This window comes from Notamacropus eugenii, chromosome 1, assembly GCF_028372415.1.
Source record: "Notamacropus eugenii isolate mMacEug1 chromosome 1, mMacEug1.pri_v2, whole genome shotgun sequence".
Taxonomy (NCBI): domain Eukaryota; kingdom Metazoa; phylum Chordata; class Mammalia; order Diprotodontia; family Macropodidae; genus Notamacropus; species Notamacropus eugenii.
Window position 1 is genome coordinate 288,392,206 of NC_092872.1, and position 4,852 is coordinate 288,397,057.

At 44.3% G+C, this 4,852-nt stretch overlaps 1 long non-coding RNA gene across 4 annotated transcripts in view; it reads right to left on the minus strand.

Annotated features, from left to right (window-relative positions):
- Positions 1–4,030, minus strand: part of LOC140517646 (uncharacterized) — a 150,548-nt gene extending 146,518 nt beyond the window's left edge. For 3 of the 4 annotated variants that reach the window (XR_011971686.1, XR_011971685.1, XR_011971683.1), the window contains exons 1-2: positions 3,245–4,030; positions 1,801–1,928 (exon numbers count right to left, since the gene is read on the minus strand). This is a non-coding gene — a long non-coding RNA (uncharacterized lncRNA). The remainder of the gene's footprint in view (positions 1–1,800; positions 1,929–3,244) is intronic. The other variant, XR_011971684.1, reaches the window with a different exon arrangement.
- Positions 4,031–4,852: the final 822 nt, after the last annotated feature.

Consider the following 4,852-nt stretch of genomic DNA (forward strand, 5'->3'; position numbering starts at 1 on the left):
CCCTATCCTCACCCACCCTCATTGAGAAAACAAGCAATTCAATGTAGGTCATACATGTATAACAATGCAAAACACTAGTTATGTTGCAAAAGACTAATCACATTTCCTTCTGTCCTATCCTGCCCTCCATTTATTCCATTCTCTCCCCTGACCTGTCCTCCCACAATAATGTTTGCTTCTGATTATCCCTTCCTCGAATTTGCTGTCCCTTCTATTATCTTCTCTCTCCTATCCCCTTCCCCCTTGCCTTCTTGTAGGGTAACTATGTTTGTGTGTGTGTGTGTGTGTGTGTGTGTGTGTGTGTGTGTGTGTGTGTGTGTGTGTGTGTACATTTTATACATATATACATAGCCCTTTGGGAATAGTTCCAAAATAGTTCTACATTTCTCTCTAGAATGCTTGGATCAGTTCACAACTCCACCAACAATGCATGTGTTTTCCTGCTTCCCCTCCAACATTTATCATTTTCCTTTTGTTGTCATATCAGCCAGTCTGATATGTATAAAGTGGTACCTCAGAGTTGTTTTCATTTGCATTTCCCTAATCCATAGTGATTTAGAGCATAGCTTTGAATTCTTTGTCTAAAAACTGCCTGTTCATATCCTTTGACCATTTATCAATTGGGAAATGACTTGCATTCTTATAAATTTGACTTGGTTCTCTATGTTTTTGAGAAATGAGACCTCATTATTTTCATGCATTATGTTAGGGTCAGCAGGAGAAGTCTCAGACTCCAGGGTTGCAGCCCTAACCATTAGACAACAGAACTTGAATTAGACCAACCTAGAACCAATGTAAGATTTAACAATTTAACAATTTATCATGAGTGTTTGTACAAATTGCAACATCCTAGAAATAATCTGCCTGAAATTGTTCTATCAATTAATTCAGAGACTATTCTTAGCTATTAAAAGCTTTGGAGCTGGGAAGGACATTAAATGAGATGTGGTCCAAGTCTTTCATTTTACAGATGGGCCCAGGGAGAGTTAAGGACTTCACATCAGATCTCAGCATACATGTCAATTAGCAGAAAACTTTGACTGGAAGCCAAGTGACCTGTCTCCCTGTCCAGTGAGTTTTCTACTGCCCGCAGTGTTTTTACTTGCAGCTGCCTCTCAGCACACTTTAATGTGAAAGCCCATTCTGCAAAGGGATTGTTTTTTTTTTATGTAACTGAAATTATCTGAAAGGCTTTTTAACAGGTCATTGTATGTGCTGGATTTTATTCTCCTTAGATCATAATCAGGACAGGGAAGAGGTGGGTCAGCCTGGTCTCCCCATGATGAGGAACTGGCCCAGAAGGAAGAGTGATGAGACTGGTCTGCTCTGTCCGCCACAAGGCTGAGCCGGGCACTGCTCACAGGAGCTGGCCAACCTTGGCCTGGACTGCCGAGGGCTTCTAGCTATGCCTCTGGTCACCATCGCTTGAATCAAAATTACACAGAAGAAAATAATGTATTTCAGCAGCACTAACCAGCCCCTTATCTACATCTATCAGGATATGATGGTCCCCCACACCCTGAATCCACAGGAAGGACATTTTCTCACAGAGTCTTCTGCCCAGACAAACATCAGCCATGGATATATAGCCATTGACTGCTTTTCTTTCATCCTTTTAATCAACAGTACTGGGATTTACATGCTGCCCTCAGTCTCAGTTTACCTACCTCTAAAGTAGTGATAAAAACAACATTCTTCTCACAAGCTTGCCATGAGGGGCCAATACAAAGTACTTCTTATGTCTTAGTGGCAGCTATTATTAATTATTATGGGGTATGGTGACTCTCTGCTCCTACTTACTTCACTTGGCATCATTCAGGTCCTCTGAAGCTTCTCCATATCCCCCCTATTCAGCACAAGACACCAGGACACTCCACGACATTGAAATAGCACAGCGAGAAACTACCTTGCTCGTTCTCAGTTCTTTACTACAACAAAAAGCAATAATGGCCCTTCTTTAGTGTCTGTGGGAAGCCCTTTTCCACCTTTAACCTCCCTTAAGAACTTTTAAATGTTTAGTGCTCTAAGAATTGTCCTAAGAAGTCTATCTCACTGGCAACAGGCCATATTCCCCCTCCTTCCTATAGTTCCCCTCCCCAAACATCTTCTGTGGGCACTCTTGTACTCCCTCCAACACCACAAGCCATACTATTCACAGATCCCTCTCCAGAAGGCATTGTTTGGCCCATAACTCATAAAACAGGCCTCCTTCACTCTCTCCTCCATATCTGGGTTGGCAGACTGGATCCCTCTCATCTGTCCAGGGCCATCCAGGAGCAGGGAAGTGATTGTTTCCCCTCATGTCATTTCCATCCACCAGCCTAGGATTTCCTCCCTCTTCTCCCCAGGACACTGGGAGTTACAGATCATTTGAATTCAATATGAAACATAATTAATTGAACCAGGGCCTTCCACATGATGAGGTCAGTGGGAAGGTGAGCTGGCACTCTCCTTGCCCCTAAAGACATTGCTATGAAAGAAAAGGGATAAAAAGACAAGCACACTTGAAAACTTGAGTAAGCAATGTTTCATGAAGATGCCTGAGAAGGCGTCATATCCAATGGACTCTGAGGAAGAAGATCATGTAGGGGAGGCTGAGAGAGTGGGAGGCTGGTCACCATGTGTTTCTCCCCCATAAGCCTTTGTCTTGCTCAGGGCTCTGGTTGAGGGAGAGGTCTGACGAAATCATGGATCAGGGTCACCTTGTGCTTCTCCATAACCAGCTTGTCTACCCAGCCCTAATCCTTATTTTCAATAGAGAGACTTCCCCCCACAATCATCTCCGTGTCTTCATGGAGCCCTACAGTGGGTGGCAATTCACTCCCATGAAATACTAGGGCACATTGAAAGGAAGCAAATAGTTTTCACTCATTACCCAATGAAAAGAAAGAAAGGTACTAGAAGAGAACCAACTGAAGCAACTCAGAAAATGGAATTCTTTGCATTTCTGGTGAAGGTCCCTCCTGAGAGAAGCACTATACTGAGAGGGAAGGTCTGAATTCCAATCCTAAAGCTGACACTTCTTACCTGTGTGACCTTATCACCTTAACCTCTCTGGGTTTCATTTTCCTCATCTTACACTAGGAGAAGGCAATTTCTGAGGTCCCTTCTAGACCTTTACTTTTTAATATGTGGAACCCAAGTTGTTTATCTTGATGTCTTATTTTAGTTTCTAGATCAGACACTGCAAATAAGGTTGCATCACATTGAATGCAGGGTGGACATGGTGTAAGACAAGGCTGACCTGTTGATCTTGTGGCAGGGCTGGAGGCTGGAGGTAAAAACAGAAGACACAGGAATCTAGCACCTCACCATCGTGGGCCAACAGAAAGAGCTCTGACTCTGGAGCCAAGAGACTGGAGTGTGTTCCCAGCTCTGCTGAGGCTTATCTGTGTGCTAAGGCTTGGCTAAATGCCTTCTCCACCCACAGTCTCAGTTTCTTTCTCTGTACAATAAGCAGCCAGACTCAACGCTCCTTAAGATCCAGTTTCTGGCCAAATTCAGTGACCTGACTTAAGTAACTCAGATTCCAAAAGAAACTGATGAAAAGCTCTCTGATTGTGATAATGTTCTAGGTAGGTTCAATGCACTGAATTGAGCAGATAGTTCCTCTGCCAGCCGTGGGAGTCTCTGCTCTAAGGGAACATCCCCTGCCCCCTTTAAGCTCCTGGATGCTCCATCCCACCATAACTCCCATTTTTCCTTGAAAAGAAGCCTCCTCTTGATCAAGGTCTTCTCTGAGTCTAACTGCCCAAACCCCTAGCCCTTTCAAATTCTGTGTTCAGAACAGGGAGAAGTTCTTTCTCCTCCAACTGCCAGTTCCTTAAAGAGGCAGGCAAGGGTATATGCCACACCCCTGCCACATATGCTTTGGAAGTAAAGCCAGCAATTTGACTGGAAAAGCTGTGTTCCTTTTAGACAAATGCCAAACACTGACCCAGGCTTCCTAGGAGGGATAGAAATTGATTTATGAGGGGGGAGATGTCCTTCCATCAGCCATTTTGGGAACTCTGGATGAGTTGAAACCATTGGGTACATGGGGGTGCAAAGTTGATCATCCCAGGCACTAAAGACTGTGAGGCACAGGAAGGATGCAGAGCAGAGCAGACTTTGAATCTCTTTGCTTGTGAGCCCAGAGGAAGGAGTCTGGGAGGAGGCAAAAGGAAGAGAAAAATGACCATCTGTGATATAATGAGGGAAAAACCAGGCTGAAGACCATCATGTCTACAGGAGCTCTGGTCTATCCCCTACAGCACCTGCTCCAGGACCAGTGTGAAACAGGGGCATGATTTATACCTAGCACCTGACTTTGGCTGGCCTGGCCAAGCTTGAAATTGGTGGCTGCTTCCAAGTCTGGGCCACAAATGGAAGCTTGATGTCTGGAGCTGAAGAAACCCTGAGTAACTCGAAATCAGTATCACCACTTTATAGATGAGCAAAGGGAGGTCCAGAGAAGGAAGAATTACAAGAGAGTGGAACAGGGACTCAGGAAAATGGCCTTCAAATGGAGGTCAGAAGCAGCCAACTGGCTTGACTTTGCACAGTCTGGCAGATAGCAGCCAGTAGAGTTAATACATCATTTAATACAATGTGATTCAATAATATTGAAGTGTTTGTGGCATATTAGAAAGCAGCTCAGCTTGTCAAGCAGTACATTTTGGGAGAAAGTAAAGAGTGGTCTGTGTCCTTTTGCCTTGCTGTGGCTGATTCCTAGTCATATTAGGTTAGCAGTTAACAAGCATGGAAGTGGTTCTTATGGGCCAAACACCTAATAGAGACTACAAACAACTGAGTGTGTGTGTGTGTGTGTGTGTGTGTGTGTGTGTGTGTGTTGGTGGGTGTGTGCAATCTA